This window comes from Rattus norvegicus, chromosome 7 (genome assembly GCF_036323735.1).
Source record: "Rattus norvegicus strain BN/NHsdMcwi chromosome 7, GRCr8, whole genome shotgun sequence".
NCBI classification, from domain to species: Eukaryota; Metazoa; Chordata; class Mammalia; order Rodentia; family Muridae; genus Rattus; species Rattus norvegicus.
This window is the reverse complement of record NC_086025.1, coordinates 110,531,080-110,552,313: the sequence shown is the minus strand read 5'-3', so window position 1 is coordinate 110,552,313 and position 21,234 is coordinate 110,531,080. Positions and strand designations below refer to the sequence as shown.

The 21,234-nt window shown below is 45.5% G+C and overlaps 1 pseudogene across 1 annotated transcript; it reads left to right on the top strand.

Annotated features, from left to right (window-relative positions):
* The first annotated feature begins 1,456 nt into the window (after positions 1 to 1,456).
* On the top strand, positions 1,457 to 20,810 carry Znf16l-ps1 (Zinc finger protein 16 like, pseudogene 1; annotated as a pseudogene). The gene is made up of 4 exons (NR_175277.1): positions 1,457 to 1,751; positions 4,618 to 4,983; positions 16,353 to 16,577; positions 16,664 to 20,810. The product of NR_175277.1 is annotated as a Zinc finger protein 16 like, pseudogene 1 (transcript).
* Positions 20,811 to 21,234: the final 424 nt, after the last annotated feature.

The following is a 21,234-nucleotide window of genomic DNA, read 5'->3' as shown; positions in this document are numbered from 1 at the left end:
CCATCCTACCCATCCAGCTTATTTTTTGAGATGGGATTTCTCAGTGGGATGTAGGCCAACCCATTAGGCTAGGATGACTTGCCAGCAGGCCCCAGGCTCACTAGTCTTTACCTCCCTCCCTCCAACCCCCAGCAATGGGATTACGAGCATGTCACTAAACCCTGCTTTTACATGGGTTCTGGAACTCAGCTCAGCTTTTACCTAATGAGTTATTTCCCCAGCCTCTGATGTGATGGATTTGAGATAGGATCTCATGTCCTAGGCCTCAAACCCACTGTGTAATAGAGGATAACCTTGAATTTCTGATCCATTTTTTATTTTCCTGCTTCCTCCTCTTTGATGCTAGGATGTAAGTTTGTGAATTTCTGGAGATCTAACCAAGAGAAAGCTTTGTGAATTCCAACAAGGCGTCCTTCCAACTGAGTTCTATCCAAAGCATGATATACATACATACATACATACATACATACATACATACATACATACACACACATGCGTGTGTGCTTGACTATATATTTGTCCATTGTTGCTAGTAAAAAAAAATACTAGCTTAGGATAAATACATTTGTCTTCATCAACAAAAATAGTTTTCTCTTGAGTACACATGTGAGAATAAAGTGTTTACTCTTTTAATTTGATTTTTTTTAATTTTATGTGCACAGGTGTTTTGTTTGCTTGTGAGTCTATGCAGGACTTGTGTGCCTGGTGCCCAGGGCAGTCAGAGGGCTGCAGATCTGCCAGGACAGGATTTACACATAGTTGTGAGCTACGTGGATGCTAGGAATCAAACCCCTGGAGGAGCAGCCAGTGTCTTTAACTGCTGAGCCATCTCTCCAACCCTTTATTTTTCTTTGCTTTATAGTCTACAAATTTTCAGGTAAATTTAATAAGGTTATCTAGTCAGTGTTTCTGAAATTCCAACAAGACTTGTTGTGTGAACATTTTATATAATAACAGTTTTTGTCTAATAAACCTATAAATCAAGCATTTAACTAAGTTTTATAAATGTTCTCTGAACACTCCTAAAAAAATAAACTAACTGCTTAAGGAGATTGGGTTTTTCACTCCCCTGTCCAATCGTTGATTCGTTCTTAAGTGTTTGCTTTTCATTTTTCCAGTGCTAGACAATGAAGCTGTGTACTTGCACACACGAGGGATCTCTCTGCCACTGAGCTACCCACCAACTATGTTACTTTTTTAAGCAATTTGTTTTAACTTGTGGGACCTTTGAATTAAAATTTTCCATTACCCTAGATGTTTAGTTCTTACTATGCTTCTGATAGTATCCTCTTACTAAGTTGAAACTTCCTTGTGCGCTCGGGTCCATTATGACCCCTTATATCAGTAAGGGGACGGCGCGTTCACAGAGTACAGCTTTGAACCATCGAGTAGCCTCAGTCCCCCAGACGTGCTTGGGTATAGAGCGGCCATGCGGAGGGGCACGGGGCGGGGCCGCGGGCCGGAAGTCGGGCGGGACTTGGAGGGTCAGTTGCGGTTGATTTGGGCAGCAGACTATGGTAACGGGTCCCTCCTATAAACACCGTGCCGGGTACGACTTCCCTTGATGAGTTCACTAGACGAAGCCTCCGCCTGGGAAGCGTCATCTGGTGTCCCCAGTGCAGCGTGGAGGCGGCGGGATGCAGATTCGGCTACACAGCGCGAAGCTGGTTCGAACTGGGGCAGAGTTCGAACCTCTGGAGAGTTTGTGAGGAGGCGTGTGAGGGTTTGTGCAGGAGGTGGAGACTTGACAGGTATGCGACGAAGGAGCTCTGGACGTGGGAACTTAAAGTTGATGTTAGAGAAGAACACAGCCTGGGGGTGGGGGGTGGAGGCGGGGTTCATTAGTTTAGCTCCATGTCTGGTGTTCTATCCTTGATGCCCGACGGTGGTGGACCGGTTCCAAGAAGGAAGAATTTTGTACCTGTTACAGGGATTGGGGTGGTGGTGGTGGAAGTCCTGCTGAGGTAGTGCAATATCGGGTCTTTCAGTTATTTCAGCCTTTAGCCAAGAAAAAAAAATGCTTCTAAGTTTATTCAAGGCATTGGCAAGACTGGTTACCTTGTGGTCACTACACAGAGGCTTATATTTCTCTTCATTCTGGCCAGAGCAGCCTGTAATTCCTGGAGGTTCCTAACGAGGCAGCACATCTAGAGACTAGCATTGGCTTACAAGGGCTTTTACAGGTTGGTGTTAACAGATCGGACTCACAAGGGTCCATCTGATTACTTCTGCAAAACCTCCCGTGCCCTGTGGTGTAGTGTATCTACAGGTTCCGGGGATTAAGACATGGCCTACCACAGATTGAGTAAATGACCTCTGGACGAGATGATTGAAACAAGCGCACACTTGGGTACACCTGATAACAAAAAGATGTATGTCTGCTTGCCTACGTCTAGAGTAATCTCGATGGATACGCTAGAACCCTGGAAAGGGAATTGTGTTTGTATTCATTACTTTTCTGTTGCCGTGATAAAAATACTATGCCCAAAGCAACTTATATGAGAAGGAATTTATTCTGGTCTTCCCATTCCAGAGAAATAAAAGAGTGTCTCACAGCAGGGAGACACAGCGTCAAGGGGCAGGCACGGCAGCTGAGACGTTAGGCTGAGAACCCACATCTTCAGATGCAAGCACAAAGCAATGGGAGAACCCAACGTAGAGCGAGGGCTTGATCGCAAAACCTACCCCAGTGACAGACCCAGCAAGGCTGCACCACCCAACCCTCCCCAAACAGTCCCACCAAAACCCAAGCCCACAGGAGCATCTCCCATTCAAATCATCACAAGAGGGGTTGTTTTGATTCTTCTGGGAAAAGTACGGAAATATCAACCATGCCTTATTTCATCAGGCAGCCAAGACCGCTTAGACTCTATCCCCAGTGGCATCTTGTCCTCTGACCTCTCTCTGACCACTTGCTGTCTGACCTTCCTCGGATCTCGGCCCAGTGCTGTCCAGCCCTTCTTCCTTCTCAGAGCATCCCAGTGCTATACCATCCTCCTGACACCTTTCCCAGAAGCCATTGCTCAGCCCCTCCCGCCAGCCTCCTCACCACACTCCATAGATGACACTGTTGTTGCCTCCCTCACCCTCAGCTTTATCACATCCTGAAGCAGAACAGAGCATCCTTCCTCTGGAAAGAGAAAGAAGAGCCCGTTGGCCAAAGACACTGTGTTTGGACAGCCTGGGTCCAACACAGATTGTGTGTGGGCTAGGGGTGCAGTGTTGCCCTCTGAGCCCCTCTGGCCCCACAGACCTGTGCTGCAGAGCCAGCATTTCAGAGAGCAGGCCTGTGGCACCTCTGGGGTGTGCTTTGCTTCCAGGTTTTCCTGCCTATCCTCACCATTGTTCCTAGAACCCGACCTGCGTGCCTCTACCCTTCCCACCTCTACCACTTCATCTTCTGGTTGCCTATTCGGTGAGACCTACTCTACTTCTCTCTGCTGCCCGATCTATTGAACTGGCGTGTTTACTTTGATCTTTTATCCCTGCTGTTAACCCCAAGGAACAAGCAGTATAGTTGGTATTCAGGAAATATGCACTTGCTTGTTTGTTTGTTCATTGTTCTTTTTCAAGACAGGGTTTCTCTGTGTAGCCTTGGCTGTCCTTGAACTTGCTCTGTAGACCAGGCTGGTTTTGAACTCAGATCCTCCTGTTTCTGCCTCCTAAATGCTGAGATTAAAGGCATGTCCCACTACACCCAGTTTAGGAAACACTTTTAAAAAAACAAAACAAAAAGTACCCAAGAGGAGAAATCCAGTTCCTAGGTTGACAGACATCATCTGCTAGAGGTTCCTACCGACATTTCCTGCGTTTTTCTCTACCGTAGAGATGGACCATGTTGGAATGCAGTGGTGGAAGGGACAAGAAAGTCAATCTCCTTTCCTCAGTGCCCCTGGGGGCGAGGTACCAGTAGAGAAGGTAGGGGGCAGTCAGCAGTTCACCTTTGTGAAGAGCCAGTGTGCCTCCAGATGGGCAAGCTCAATCTTCTGCTCAGAGCAAGGAGACTGGAGATGAGCACACATTTGAGAGGCTCCACAGGATAAAGGAAGGGTGTTGTTATCTTGGGACAAGACAAAAATCACTGGGGATTTAAAGTAGGTAAGAAGTGAACCCTGGGACACCAGCAGAGGAGGGGAAGTGAGAGGCTGAACTAATGGGTGGTTGCTGCAGTAGGAGAGCGTTCCAGGAGGGTAGAAACAAGGGTACCCCTTACGACTGCCGCCACACGAATCTCAAACAAACCTGACTGGAAGATCGGCAGTCTCTGAGCATGATGGCTGTTGTGTGCACAGTACCCACTGCCCTGGGTCGTTTAGGGCTGCCGCTTCCTCACAGCAGGCGAGGTCTTGCACTTTACAGTCCATGGGACTGTTCAGGAGCCAGGAATAGAGGGGCCCACCACCAAGAAGGCTTTGTCAGGGTTGTTCCCTCTTTGTGTTATCTGAGCCTTTCAGAGACACACTTGCCATGCACCAGGGGCCTGCCTTGCCTTGGGGATCAACATACCTATTCTCCATATCTCTAATCAGAGGTAGAGGAAGAGCCTTTGTCTTGTAGGATAGTGGGTCCCTGGTACTAGCTTCTGTGTCCACTTACTGCGTCCTCTCTGATCTTCAGGCATCACCTATACCCAACCCCCTCAGAGTGCGTTCCGAGGAGGCAGAGGTGACGCCCTCGGCTCCTAGACCATTTCCTTGGACTCCTGTGGTACAGGCTTGTCTGCGTGACACTCTGCTGTGGCCCACCTGGATCTTCAGTCTGTGGGCCCCCCTGTGCTACACTGTTAAACTGGAAGCCATCCACCCTCACCATCAGCAGCCAGGTACTGGGAACCATTCTCCACTGGTGTCTTCATTCTGGAATGATGATGACCGCCTCACCCGAAGCTTGTCTTTAAGGAATCATCTGTGTTAGGCTTCATGCACAGACTCAAGAGGCCAGAGCTGGATGCCAGGGACCTGACTTCTCTTAGCCCCTTGTACTGTAAGTAGGACCTTCATCTTCCTTTTAACACTGAAGAATGTTCTCTAACCTGTCAGAATCCTTGGCCCTATAGGCCTGGCCCCGTAACCAGGCTGGCGTCAGCTCTCTGCCTCATGCCATCCTGGTTTCTCCTGGCTATGTCCACAGCGCTCTGCCATTCCCATCCCACTCTGAGCCCTTCAGTGATCTCTTTGCAAAGACTCCCTACCAGCTCACTGTGCAGAAAGGGATGGCTAGGTTAAGGATGAGAATGGTGCAGACCATGTGGAGATCAGCCTAGGCTAAACAGAGTGTGTTGTAAATGGGAGGGGGTGGGGCGGTGAGAGATGTGAGAAGGTCCCAGAGTGGCCCGAGGATAGACCCACTGACCAGACTGAGCAGATACAGGATGTTAAGTATCTTGCCAAGGGGTCCTTGCTGGGTATGCTGAGCAGAGGATAGGAAGCACAGCCCTTCCAGGGTGGGCTGGAGGCTTGTGCTGATAGGGACTCATACTCTGTTTTGGTTTTGTTTCCATTTTTTCTGTTTTGGTTTTGACTCATGTTCTAAAAGCCACTGCTGGTGACTGGAGGGATGGCTCAGCCCTTAAGAACACTCATTATTGTTGCAGAGGACCGGGCGTCAGTTCTCTACCACAAAGGTGGCTCACAGCCATCCAAACTCTACTTCCAAGGCCTCCGGTGCCCTCTCCAGACTTCTTCATGGTGTACATGCATTCGTGCAGGCAAAACACCCATAAACATTATCTTAGAGAACGACTCTAAGCTGCTGTGGAACAAGTGGGCGAGACGGGCATCTCCAAGGACCTGTTTTCCAACATAAATGTTTAAATAAACCAGAAACTGTCAACTTTGCTAGAAACCTAGAGGAATGTCCCAGGTTTGCCACAACGAAGGAAATAGAAATGCAGGAGGTAGCTGGGGAGTGGAGACTGGGCTTAGTAGATAAAGAGTGCAAACTGGCTCAGGTGATGGTGGCGCCTGCTTTAATCCCAGCATTTGGGAGGCAGCTGGTTCTCTGTGAGTTCGAGGCCAGTCTGGTCTACAGAGAAAACCTGTCTTGAAAAACCAAAAGAAAAAAAAAAAAGACTTTAAGTCTGCTACCTTAAATGCATCAAAGAGCTAGATGAAACCATGAGCAGAGATTAAAGAAACCAAGGGAGACCAGAAGTGTTAGTGAGAGGAGACTCTCAATAGAGAGGAACCTAGTGTAAAATCTAATACCAAAAGGGCCACTAAAATGAAAAGTCACTAGAACATTTCAGAGGCAGCTTGAGCAGGGAGGAGGCAAGGATGAGGAAACGTCAGGTTCTGGTGGTGAAATTGGCCAGTCTGAGAAACAGGAAGTGCCCGGAGGGTCTCATCAGGTGCACCAGGTGTCTTCTGTGGACTCAAAGAGAAGAGACAGGGACAAGGATATGTGTGCTGGGAGCTGAAAATCTCCCACATTTGATGAAAGACCTCAGTTTGTAGACCCAGGCCCCACAAACTCAGGAGGATAAGTTTAAAGATCCACACAAAGGCCATTATAGTTAAATTGATGAAAGACAATTTGAGCATGATAAGAAGGAAGGTGTTTGGTGTATCACACCAGAGTCAAGCGTGGTGGCTTGGATCTGATGCTAGCACGCGAGAGGGTGGAGGGTCCCGGGAAAGTTGTGAGGTCCACGTAGTGACACCGCTATATCCTGAAGGGGGAAAGTGATAAATCAAGAAGCTATAGCAGCGAGACATATTGAAAGTGCCAGTGGACCTGTCACCCAAGAACTTGTGAGCAACAAAGACACAGAATGAAGGAGTGGTTAAGACAAATAAATAGCAGACTGTGGGGACAGTTGTCATGGATGCACCTTTCCTCTAAGATGCATGTGTGTTATATGTACATAGATACACATATATACCTATATTATAATATATATGTACATGCATGCATGCTGAGGATGGACCTCCGTGCCTCATGCATTCTAAATGTGCACCCTCCCACTGAGCTAACCGTCTAGTCTAATAACCTTTGACCCAGAAATTTATTTAGAATTTGTGATAACCAATTAAAAGAATAACAGATGCATGGGGAGGATTTCGGCATCAGTTGTTTTAGGGTGTTTGTAGGATGATGTCATTATGCAGGTGAAGGTGGGTAGAGGACAGAACAAGGCCTGTCATTGAACAAGAAGGAAGGATGGGCAGGATAAAGGTTCTAGAGAAGGATGAGCCTGGAGGAGAGGGCCGCTAAGAGAACACGGCAGCGGATGTTAAGATTCCTCTCTGCACATTTACAGGTTGTTATGAATAGTCTTAAGGGATGGATGTGTACAGGATTTTGTGTATCTAGATGAGCAAACTGTATGTTATCCAGATGAACAATTATATCTTATTGATTGAATCAGAGATTATTGTGTTGTATGTTCTTTCATGTGTCAATGTAATTGAATTCGAGAGTGTGTGGTGGTTGGGCAAGCTGGGCCGCCATGGAATTGGGATGTGTCTGTTAGGCATGATGACAGCCTGCCTTTGGAACTGGATGGGTAGAGAGATTGTTGCTGGGCTCAGAGAGAAGCCATCGGCAGTGAGATATGGGATGGAGCTAAGCAGGTGAGATGCTTGGCTGACTGAGATGAAAATATCCCACGGATGCCATGTAGCACTGTGGCGCCGGCACCAGGATAAAAGAAACTTTATTTCGTTTACCGAAACAGGGGTTCTTTATAACTCCATGGTAAACATTAAGTATACATCCAACATGATGAACATCAACATTGGCAATTTTGCTGGAAGTTGGGTAGCTTTTAATGTTTCAGACATCCACCTAGGGTCAAAACTGTCTAAACCCCTATGAGAAGATAGGACTTCAAGTAAAAACTTAATTTTAGTTACATTTTAAACTGTACTCCAGAACACAGCTGTGAGTGTCCACCTTGCAGAATGGAGAATTTTTAGGGGATATTCAAGTGACCTTGTGTTTATCTCATGTTGCTGTGTTTCTGTTGTGGGAGCTCAGATCTGTAGCATGAACAAATGTTCTTTTGGTGAAAGTAGCAGTCATAAAATTAAGTTTCCGTATTTTAGTGGTAGAAAGAAGCCTCATAACTTTTTGCTAGCTTTAAATTGTTTTAATATTCAGGGGCAAGATGGTAAGTCTGATAGCAATAAATATATAGAGTTAGAAGAGACAGGAAACCTAAATTTCATAATTCTTGGCAAGCATTTGAAACCAGTAGTTTGGGAAATATAAAATACTTTTTAAACAAATAATTTGGAAAATGTGGTAGAGAAAAGATTTTGAAATTAAAATTTCCTGTATTAAATTCTAAATGTTATAATATTAGCATTAAATATTTTTCTTGGTCCTTAATAACATTAATAAAATCAGCACACTTAAAATCTTAAAAAAAAAGTATACATCCAACAAATTCACACGAAAAGAAGGAGATCAAAATGGCACTTCACTAAGAAAAAAAGTTGACTACAAAAGAATGTGGCAATAGAAGATTCCAAGAAGAAAGACATGAAAAATATACCAAAGACAGACAGCAACATGGCTGAAACTTTCCATCACTAGTGAGCCTGTAACCCTAGCTACTGAAGAAGCTAAGGCAGGAGAATTGTAATTTAAAGTCCAGTGTGGGCAACACGGTGAGATGTGCCTCAAAATAAGGGGGCTGCGCAGATAGCCCAGGAGATAGAGCATCTGCCATGTGTGGTGAGAGCTCAAGTGTGGATCCCTGAAACCCATCAAAAGCAAGGCAGATGTGGTCTCCATCACTATCCCGGACTAGGGAGGCAGAGCGGAGAGCCCCAGAGCAAGTTGGCTAGCTAGACTAGTTGGCTAACTTGGGGTTCAGCGAGAGACCCTGCCTCAATATTACATAAGCATTTGCCTAGTATGCACAAGGCTTAGAGTTAATACTCAGTCCTGCAGGGGAAAAAAAATTAGAAAAAAGCCCTTCTGGTCAAAATACTTATATTGATAAAATGGATAAGAAAGCGTGGTCCAAGTATAAGCTGTCTTAAGAGACTTACTCTAGAGTCAGAGACATAATTTAGAGTAAAAACGGGAAAAGTATCCCATGGAAATACTAATCCAAAGAGACCTGGCATGACGATAAAACCCTCAGGTACACGAATCAAATCGCAGTAGATTCGAAGGGTTCAGTAGTTCTATAGTAATCATTCGATGGGCCATGGTAGTGCTTGTCTTTATTCCCAGCACTCAAGAGGCAGAGTCTGAGGCCAGCCTGGTCTATAGAGTGAGTTTTAGGACAGCCAGGGAAACACAGAAAAGCCCTATCTCAAAAAACCAAAATAAACAAATAATAATATTAAAAATTATTATTATTATCATTAAAGACTTTGGTATACTAGTTATAAAAGCAACATACAGTATCTACTAACCATGTCCAACCTCTTTCCTGTAGCCTGGATACATCACAAATAATAATATTAAAAATTATTATTATTATCATTAAAGACTTTGGTATACTAGTTATAAAAGCAACATACAGTATCTACTAACCATGTCCAACCTCTTTCCTGTAGCCTGGATACATCCCAAAATAGTTATTAATGCAACCCAACCCACATTGTAGATTGTTATTACATGTCAGTGTCAAAAGTTGAACACCCATGATGGAAAACTGTTAGAGTTAGCTAGGGAGAGACAAGACTTGGACAATAGTCTAAACCAACTGTACACATTGCTCTTTAAAGATGTCTGCTCATTTGAAAATCATCCAAAACTAATCCCTAACATACGAGCACTAGCAGGTGGGGCCTTCAGAAAGTGACTGGGTGACCCAGGCACAGCCTTTGTAAATGAGGTTCTTGTCCTTATACAAATGAGGACTCCTGGTTGGCCCTGCCCTTTCGCCACCTAAGAACACCGTAAAAGAGACCATCATCAGATAAAAGAAGCCCACATCAGATGGAATCTATGCACCTTAATCAGCCTCCAGAAATGTAAACGATAAATGTATTGTTCATAAATTACCCCTCTAAGTGTTTGTCGTGTGTTTGGGGTCTTTTATTTCTGGGAAATGCCAGGAAATGAGTCTCAAAGCCATACTAAACAGGTTCTCTTACTACTGAGACCAGCTTCTAGCCTACACCACTCTACAGCAGCGGCCCAGCCAACCCCCAAATACAAAACCGTGCACCTAAAACATCACTCAGGTGTGCATAGAACACAAGCCGTCTGTCAGGTAACAAAGTAAGTGTCAAAAACTTTACATTATTGAAATAATATGAATGTCTTCTGTAGCCAGCAACAGCGGGAAAACTGGAAATTTTACAGAATTGTGGAGATAAAGCTACCAGTGGATCAGCAAAGAAGTCACAAGGAAAATTAGACAATGCCTAAAAATAAGTGATTGAAAGTAATAGGAGGAGACAGTTACGAGACGCAACAAAGGTTATTGCAATATATGCTTTCATTTAAAAGGAAGAAAGATGGGGCTGGAGAAATGGCTCAGTGCCGAAGAGCACCTTGCTTTACTTCCAGACAACCGAGTTCAGTTCCCAGCACCCACAAGGAGAGTTCACAATGTCTCACTTCAGCTCCAGGCAGCCGGACATCTGATTTCTGGCCTCCACGGGGACCTATACATATGCAGCACACATGTAAATGAAAATAAATATTTTAAGAAAAAAAGAAAGAGGGCTGGAGAGATGGCTCAGTGGTTAAGAGCCCTGACTGCTCTTCCAGAGGTCCTGAGTTCAAATCCCAGCAACCACATGGTGGCTCACAACCATCTGTAATAAGATCTGATGCCTGATGTGTCTGAAGATGGTTACAGTGTACTTACATATAATAAATAAATCAGAAAGAAAGAAGGAAGGAAGGAAGGAAGGAAGGAAGGAAGGAAAGAAAGAAAGAAAGAAAGAAAGAAAGAAAGAAAGAAAGAAAGAGAGGAGAAGGGCTGGCAAGATAGCTCAGTTGGTAAAGGTGCTTGCTGCGAAAGTTTACCAGCCTCAGGTCCATCCCCACAAACCATGTGAGGGTAACGAGAGAGCTAACCCCATTAACCTGTCCTCTGGCCTCCACAGTAAACTGTGCATCTCCACATAGCGTGCACATTCACACATGCAATAGTAACAAATGATGCTTTAGAAAAAAAGAAAGAGTGCTGGAGAGATGGCTCAGCGGTTAAGAGCACTGACTGCTCTTCCATAGGTCCTGAGTTCAATTCCCAGCAACCACATGGTGGCTCACAACCATCTGTAATGGGATCTGATGCCCTCTTCTGATGTGGCTGAAGACAGTGACAGTGTACTCATATACATAAAGTAAATAAATCTTTTTAAAAAAAAAGAAATTGAATTGGAAAGCTAACTTTTAAATCTTGTGAAACTATAAACCATGCCAGCAGAGATGGGGACAAATAAAGAATTATTGTTCCAGTTTTAGCATATATGCTGCTGAAGCGAGCACACAAACTTTTAGAATAACAAACAAATATGGAACAACTAAAATCAGAATTGAAATTGGAAATATTTTCACCAAACTGTTGTTGTTGTTGAGACAGGGTTTCTCTGTGTAGCCCTGGCTGTCCTAGAACTCACTCTGTAAACCAGACTGGCCTCGAACTCACAGAGATTCGCCTCTGCCTCCTGAGTGCTGTGTGTGTATCACCTAGCCCTGCTAACCAAACTTTTTTTTAAATGGGCTATCACTCAACTGTAAATCTCTTTTTTTTTTTTTTTTTCCGGAGCTGAGGACTGAACCCAGGGCCTTGAGCTTGCTAGGCAAGTGCTCTACCACTGAGCTAAATCCCCAACCCCTAACTGTAAATCTCTTAAATTGTATGCACTGAGCCCTGCATTCAATCCCCTGCACCATTTTTTTTAAAGAAATAAGAAAAACTTAGAAACTAGAAACCAGTAGCCTTTATGATTAGAAATACAAAACTCAGTGATATAATGGTAAGATGAATTGTGTATTTACAGTATATGCCGTGACCATACAGCCATGGAAGGAGAATTTAACAGGAAAATCCACTAGTATAATTTACAGTTAAAGACAGAGTGGGGAACCCAGAAATACCCAGAAAGTTTGTGAGCGACACAACCCTCTTCACCATGGTAAAAGGTACTTAGGAGAGTCATAGCTGACCTCACCCTCAGTAGTGAGAGCCCACAGGCTTCCCTGAGCGCGGGAACAAGACGAGGTTCCTGTCTCACCATTGCCATTCATCATCATAAGAGAGTCTTACCATGAACACTTTAAACACATGGATTAGAAAGAAATGTGTGGAACTATTTGCATAAGACTTTAAGCCATACAGAGGGGAGAAAAAATCTCAAAAAATTCACAAAAAATACTAGAACTAACTGAATAGATTGCAGAGAAAAGATCAGTTTCTTTACGTGAGTAATGAACAGTCTATAGAGATTTAAAAGTCCAGCTGGGGGGTAGTGGCTCACACCTTTATCCCAGCACTCAAGAGGCAGAGGCAGGAGGATCTCTGAATTCTAGGCCAGCCTGCTCTACAGAGTGAGTTCCAGGACAGCCAGGGCTACCTACATAAGAAAGACTGTCTTAAAACAAAACAATGGGCTGGAGAGATGGCTCAGTGGTTAAGAGCCCCGACTGCTCTTCCAGAGGTCCTGAGTTCAAATCCCAGCAACCACATGGTGGCTCACAACCATCTGTAATGGGATCTGATGCCCTCTTCTGGTGTGTCTGAAGACAGACAGCTACAGTGTACTTATATATAATAAATAAATCTTTAAAAAAACAAACAAAAAAAAAAAAACAAAGCCCCAACTGTCTTAGCCACTGTTTTATTGCTGTGAATAGAGGCCATGACCAAGGCTTACAGCTTCAGAGACTTAGTCCATTATCATCATGACAGGGAATGTGGCCACAAGCGTGGTACATGGTGCTGGAGCAGTGGCTCAGAGAAACATCTGGATCCATGGGCGGAGAGAAAGAGAAGCTGGGCCTACCCTCCGTGACATGCTTCCTCCAACAAGGTTGCACCTACCCCAACATGGCCACACCTCCTAACCCTGCTCAAATAGTGCCACTCCCTAACGACTAAGTATTCAAATGTAGGTCTATCTGTGGACACCTTTCTTAAATTCAGACCGAAACAAAACCAAAGAAATTCCACTGAGAATAGCAGCGACTAAAGGGGAGAACACTAGGAATAAATTCAACAGAGAAGGGGGAGACTTGTCCACTGAGAGCTGCGAAAAAGAATGAGAGACAATGGGTGGACTGTGTTCACACATTGGAAGACAACAGTATTAAGATACGTAGACTACTTAAAACGATGTGCAAATTCACTCCGGTTCTTCTTAAAATTCTAGAAGCCTTTGTGGCAGAAACTATAAAAATTTATCTTCATGTTCATAAGGAATTAAAGGGCCCTGGACACTCAAAACAATCTTGAAAATCAAAATTTTCAAGAAGGAAAACTCAGACCTTCAAATTTCAAAACTTTTTACAAAGCGTCAATAATGAAAACAATTTGGTCTTGGCATAAAGAGGATCCAAAGTCTAGAAGTAGCACATACCTCCATAGCCAATAGATTCTCATCTAGAAGTAACACACAACCTCCATAGCCAATAGATTCTCATCTAGAAGTAGCACATACCTCTGTAGTCAGTTGATTTTCAGCAAAAATGCCAAGGCCTTTTAACTAAAGAGGAAAGAGCCTTTTGACATACTGGGACAAGCAGTTAGGGCCATGCAAAAATGAAGTTGGATCACTGTGTTAGTCATGTACAAAGTCGAGGGTATGGTGGTGCACACTTGTAATCTCAACACACAGAGTGCAGAGGAGGTCAACCTGGGCTACACAGCAAAACACTGTCTCAAAAACATACAAGTTTTAAAGGAAAACACAGTGAGTAGTTTATTTCCTCAGGAGCAGGTGGAAACACTGGGAACCTTATATAGTTATGGTGGGATGTGAAATGGTTTGGCCACTATGGGAACTCATTTGCAGTTCCTCAAAAGTTTAGACATTGCATTGCCACATGATCCAGAAAGTTAACTCCTAGATAAACACCCAAGAGACTCAAAGACAGTTCTACAAGCCTTTGTAGTCATCAACACACTGCAGCTTGACTTTAAAACGTTTTCTCCATGGTGGTGCAAACATACACAAGTACACTCAATAGAAACAACATGGTAGGTTTTGATCTTAAATAACAATATGTAATACCATATGTACTATGTAATACCATATATGTAATATGTAATGCCACACACGCTGATTCCCAGTGGCAACAGCAAGTCACAGGTGCCCAGCCAACCACACCTCCATGAGGATAATCCATATTTACGCTGTACCGTATCAGCTTGTGTGTGCAGAAGGTGTATTAAATACATTCCACCTTAGAATGGTGTTCTGGAAAACCTGATGTCGGTGTATAAGACCTTGCCGCTGGAGGCAGAAGGGACTGAGAAAGTAAGTTAGAGCTAGGGGTCCACAAAGTACCCTAAAACAACAACAGCAAAAACCAGTCAGTGTTGGGAAGAGAACACAGAGCCTAGATGTCCCTGCAGAGAAAGCATTTTTCTAGGCACATGAGCCCTTAGATTTGGGGAACAGGGGATAGTTTTTGGTTTAAGTTGGTTTGTTGGTGAAGGATTTGGTGGGGTGGGGGTTGAGACAGGGTTTCTGTGTGTAACAGCCTTGGCTGTCCCGGAACACTCTCTGTTTTGTTGTTACTTCATAACTGTAATTTTGCCACTATTATGAATCATAATGTAAATATTTGATATGGGCTCCCAAAGGGGTTCTTGATCCATAGGTTGATAACCACTGTTCTAGAAGGTATAAATAAACACAGTTTGCAGGGCTGAGGAGATGGCTCAGTGGTTATGAACACTGACTACTCATCCAGAGGGCCTCCGTTCAATTCCTAGCACCCACATGACTACCAAAAACAGTCTATAGCTCTGGTTCCAAGAGGATCCTACACCCTCTGCTGACCTCTCAGACAGCCATGCATGTGATACACAGACAGATATGCAGGCAAAGTGCCCTCTGATATACACACATAAAAGAAAAGGAAAAGGAAAAACCAGCATGCAGGAGAAGGCAGAGGCAGGTAGACCTCTGAGTCTGAGTTTAAGGCTAGCCAAAACCACATACTGGGACCCTATGTAAATATATGAATAAAATCTACGATACTCTTGTGTCTGTCTGTCTGTCTGTCGGTCGGTCGGTCTGCAGGGTCTCTATCTCTGCCTGCCCATGTGTCCTTGAGTGCTGAGTTTAAAGGTATGTGCCACCATGGCCAGAACAGTGGATTTGCTCTTTTGTTGTTGTTTTGAGACAGGGTCTCACTGTGTAGCCCCTGGCTGTCCTGGATCTCCCTGTGGAAACCTGATTGGCCTCGCCCACAGAGGCTCACCTATTTCTGCCTCCCAGAGCTGCTACTAAAGGCCTGTGCACTCACTCCATGGCGGGCTCACTGTTGTTTCCTAGTAAAACACTCATTAAGGAATGGCTCAAGGTAGAAAGTTCCTTCCCCATTGCCATATCTCTTCTACTCAGTAACATTTCATTTTAGTCAGGTCATCAAATCCGGCTAACAGATCCTTTTGAGCCTGTAAGCCATGGTCAGACTTGAGGGGTTTGGTCTTCACTCTGTAACCCGGGTACCTTGAGCTCACTGTGTCCACCACTTTCCCCTTGAATGTGTGACAGACGCTCTTCCTGCATCGGCCCTCCAAACACCTGATTACAGGCATGACTCACACACCCCGAGGTTTTCTAGTAAGTACTTAGGGTGGAAAGAGACCCTTGTGCTCGCTAAGCAAGTGTTCTCCCACTGAACTGTATCCCGAGTTCTTAAAGGTCGTTTTTAAAATAACATAAATAGACTCTGGAGAAGTAGCTCAAAGGGAAGGACTTGGGGTTTGGCTTCCAGCACCTCCAGCAGGCAGCTCCCAGATGCCTGTAACTCCAGTTCCCGTGCACACCTGCAAACGCATGGTGCTCATACATACACGCGGGCACACACATACAGGTGACGTCAATAAATATTAAAAACAACAACAACATGACCCGCACGGATACGCCGGGGACAAGCCTGTGCGCTTAGCACTTAGGAAGCTGAAGCAGGAAGACCGACTTCAGTAAGTTGTCCTGTAACTGCCACATGGGTGTCGTGACTGTCATGATGTGTACACGTGGCACACTTTTTAAAACTTTGTATGTGTACCTGTGGTAGTTCCTTTTACATAGAGGAAGGAGAAAGAGTACCTTGGCCTGGGTGTTTTTATATTTTATATACTTATATTAATGATCTATTAATCTATATTAGATATATATGATGGTATATCTTTTTAATATATACATTTATGTAATCAATCATATTGTCATTTATTTTATATTTTATTCTGTTTTTAGGTGGAGCCAATAGACTTTGCTGAGTGTGATCTGAAGGAGTGGCTGAAGGGTTCTCAGAACCTTGTCCTGACCAGCGGGCAAACGGAAAGTGCGTCCTTCTGTGAAGAGTCCCAGGAAGGGCAGGCGGTCCTTGCTGGTCTTCAGCTTCTCTGCAGTTATCAGCTAGGGGCTGCCCCAGTCCTTCCATAAGATGAGGTTCCCTGCTCCCACTGCTTCCTCCTCTGGGTGAGGTCAGCAGTTCTGGGTGTCTGTCTGTCCCCCTGCTTCAGTCACAGCAGTCCTTCCTTTGACTCAAGTGTGTGTTGTTTCAGATTGCACAACCGAGGAGGAGCCGTTCTACCCCAAGGAGCACATTTCTGAAGATATCTGGAATCACAGGCAGAAATACCAACACCCGTCTGTTGGTGATGTTTCTCCAGCCCCTAAGTTTGGAGGGCTCTGTGATGAACTATTAGAAACTGACTGCAATGTCTCTGAAGCTGACAGCCTGCTCCAGCCCCTCTACTGGTAGGGACACCTCACACCAGGGACTATGTTCCTGAAGAGACCCTTAGGGGAGAAACGTCTGCTTTGCAATGGTTTTGACACAAGCTTCAGCTTGAGCCCATGTCCGCTAGTGTGTCAGGGAATCTCTTCAGAAGAGAGGCCACGTCCACATGACACTGCAGAGAACTCTCAGTACAATAGGGGGCTAACTGGCCAGGAGAGCCTTCCTACAATTGAAAGCCCACTCATATGTACTGAGTGTGGGAAGGCATTCAGAGGAACCCTTGACCTTGATCAGCATCAGAGAGCCAACCCGGGAGAGCCATCTTTAATGTGTTCTGAATGTGGAAAGGCCTTTAGCCAAAACTCTGACCTTAAAAGCCACTGTCAACCTTGCCTCCCTGGGAAAGCCTACCAGTGTGGCAAGTGTACAGAAGTCTTTGTGGGGCACACAGATTTTGATAGGCATCAGGTTCAGCACCACAATGAATAATATGTGTGTAACGAATGTGGAAAAGCCTTCAGCCAGAACTTAAGCCTTCAAAACCACCAAAAGTCTCATGTGATGGAGAAACCTTATGAGTGCAATGAGTGTGACAAGGCTTTTGGGCGGAGCTCGAGCCTCATCCAACATCGAAGAATCCATTCTGAAGAAAAACCATACGTATGCAGCTGGTGTGGGAGAGCCTTCAGACGGAGCTCAAACCTCCTCAAACACCACAGGATTCACACAAGTGAATCCTTTTGAGTGCAGCAAGTGTGGTAAAGCCTTCAGCCAGAGTGCACACCTCAGGAAGCATCAGAGAGTTCACACCGGAGAGAAATCTTACGAGTGTAAAGAGTGTGGCAAGTCCTTCAGACGCACCTCAAACCTCATTAAGCATCACCGGGTTCATACAGGAGAGAAACCTTACTCGTGCAGTGACTGTGGGAAAGCATTTAGCCAGAGTTCTAGCCTTATTCAGCACCGGAGAATTCACACTGGTGAGAAGCCTCACGTGTGCAATGTGTGTGGGAAAGCCTTCAGTTACAGTTCTGTGCTCAGAAAGCACCAAATAATTCACACGGGAGAGAAGCCGTACGGGTGTGGTGTCTGTGGGAAAGCCTTCAGCCACAGCTCAGCCCTCATCCAGCATCAGGGTGTGCACACTGGAGACAAGCCCTACGAGTGCCACGAATGTGGGAAGACCTTCAGTCGAAGCTCTAACCTCATCCTGCACCATCGAGTCCACACCGGGGAAAAACCTTATGAATGTACGGAATGTGGAAAAACCTTCAGCCAGAGCTCAACCCTCATTCAGCACCAGAGGATTCATAACGGACTGAAACCTCATGAATGTAACCAGTGTGGCAAAGCCTTCAACAGAAGTTCAAATCTCATTCACCACCAGAAAGTACACACTGGGGAGAGGCCCTACACGTGTGTTGAATGTGGCAAAGGCTTCAGCCAGAGCTCACATCTCATTCAACACCAGATAATCCACACTAGAGAGAGGCCCTATCAGTGCAGCGAGTGTGGCCGAGCCTTCGGTCAGCGTTCCGTCCTTACCCAGCACCAGAGGACTCACACTGGAGTGAAGCCCCACGCCTGCTCGGCGTGTGGAAAGACTTTCAGCCAGCCGTCCAAGTTGGCTAAACACGAGCTGACTCATAAGGAGCAGCCTGGAGACTGGGAGGGGTGAAGCTCCATTCCTCTGTTCTTCTGACCCTGGTTTCAGCCGCCCCACTCCCAGCTGTGTGGCCAGTTCACTGATTACTGTGTCCAGCTGTCACAGAACCTGGGGCCTCCCTTGGATCACCCTTCAGGGCTCCCCTGCTGTTGTGGCCACCTCGTGTGGCCTCTCATCTGCATTTTGTTGTTCTTATGGTTTGGAAACAGACTTGTGTTAGTCAGAAGGAAAAGATGACGAAGGCTTCATGATCGGAGTTTATTATCGTAATCAAAGGGTGTGAAAATTGGTGATGCGACCTTTGTGACGAGAAAAACCTCACAGAGTCTGCTGTTGTTGTTGTTTAGCCTCAGTTATAGGGAGTGAGTTGGGATTCAGTGTCGTTGAGTTTGTTTACCTGAGGACTGGGTGAGGGGTTTTCGCATCCATTTGCCGTCTTCCCAGGGGTTATACTGCAGTTGCTGTTCCGTCCCACCTGATGTCTTATACCAGAGCTTCCTGTAGTCCTGTGTTCACTCATCTTGAGCCAGGTTAGTCTCCTCCTCACCGCTCTCTGAGCCCAGGCCTCCAGCTGCTGTGTCTCTGGGGCAGGACCCCAGAAGCACTCTCCTCAGCACATCTCTGCAGGTTCTGGCCACCTTTTCACAGTGTGGCCATCATCAGTCAGAGCACTCCCTGTTCCGTCTCAGGCAGTGCAGATATCCAGAACTGAGCTCACACTGGTCTACAGGAGGATTTCTGGCACTGAGAAGAAAGCCAGCATTCTTCCTAGCTCTCTCACTTCCTAGCCCTGGCTGCTGCGCTCTCTCTCTCTCTCTCTCTCTCTCTCTCTCTCTCTCTCTCTCTCTCTCTCTCTCTCTCTCTCAGCTCTGCACTGCTCCAGATGTCTTTCTTCCGCACGATTACATCCTTATCCCTAGTGAAGGAGCTGCCATGTTGGCAGTTCCTTTACTGTGCCCTTTCCTTTACATCTGATGCCGAAGCCCTGCTCAAACTGGACTACAGAAAGATTCCTGGATATTTAAACTGCCCAAACCCCAAAACTGTCTAGGTGCGCGCACACACACACACACACACAGTACCAGCTCACTAACCTCTTAGTTTTCCCAGAGCTGTGCCCCTAGGCTCTGAACAGGAGAAAGCTCGGGTACAGCATACCTGTCCCCAGCAAGGTCCCTAGGTACCAGCTACTAGGTAGACATAAGAGCGTAGACCAAAGTCAGCCTCTGTCAGTAAGTAAACCTTTGTCGCCCATGCCCGTTTGCTCGCAAATATCCGGCAGCTTTTGCATGTCAGAATTAAGTGTCACCACAGATACCCTGTGCTCTGAAACGCTGGAGCATTTACATTGTGGCCCTTTCAATGATGTTCCTAGCTTTGCCCCAGGATGCCGCCCTCAGCATAGGGTGCATTACCTGCTAGCATAGCAGGCTCTCAGGGTTAAGTTGTGAAGAGCGGCTCAGACTCCTGCAGGAACTGAACCATTCTGTGACTAGAAACCTCAGTATGTGGTGTGCTTGCCTGAGAACAGTGGATGGGTCCTGCTCTGAGCCATGAAGGCACCGCCACACGGTATTGCTCTCTTCCTGCCCCTTCCTTGGCACAGTACATTTTCTAGAGAAGTAAGACCTTGAATGGACATGAGCTCTTCATGTCGTAAAACTTACGAAGGCAGAGTGGGCCTGGTACGTGCATACTTCCCTAGCTCCATGTTCATTTGCAGACTATTAGAATCTCAGAATCACAAGGAGAGCCAAACATCAAGGAAAGGCTCCGGACATGCATGGAACTGTCTATATGGTTGGGAATCCCACCATCAGGCCAGGGTCAGCGTCAGCTTCTCTGTTTAACCTCGCTTTGGTGTGGTGTCCAGTACAGCTGCAGTCACCATTGTCACTGGCTGCTGTCCACTGATGGGAGACTGCAAGACATGGGCCCTATACAGAAAGGCAGCAAACTCTCAGGGCTTCCCGTGACGTTTGGAGTAATTGAAGGTGTCCACTATGGCTGTCGTGATTGTATTGTAATTTTTGTAATTTTACACAGAGAACTGTGTATGCAGACACATTCAGAGATCCCCTTTAAAGTTTGTTGGGGGTTTTTTTTGTTTTGTTTTTTAAATCGTGTCCTTCTATAGACAGTTTTGTTTCGGTTTGGTTTTGGGTTTTTGTTTTTGTCTGAGCAACACGATGGTACAGTGTTAGTCAGCAAGCGGCTGTTCATGGCATACTTTAATCTCTAAACTTTATTATTATTTGGACAGTTTTTTCAGTGCTTTTCTATGTAAAAAACAGAAATATTTCATGCTGTTCCGGGACAGTCTTCTGTCATACATACATGGCTGTTTGTCCTTCCTTCTGTATCAGTTAAGGCTTTCTTTCCCAATATTGGCGTGTTTGGAGCACACCTCCAGTTACTGTAGAATGTCCTTCACCTCGGGTCTGTCCTGTGTTTCCTGATAACTTCGGTAGAAACCCCCATAGAGATGTGTCTTCGCTGGGAAGTCTGAAATGTGTTTCCTTTCTGGTGATGTTACTCTCACTACAGTTTACCTGTCTGCAGGTGGGAGGTGTACACGTACACGCACATGTGTGGGAGTCGGGACACTTTGTGGGAGTCACTTCTCTTCTACTATGCAGTTCTAGGGGGTTGAACTCGTGTTTGTCACGCTTTTGGAAAACACCTTCACGTACTGAGCCACCTCTAGCCCCAGTGATGTCGACTCT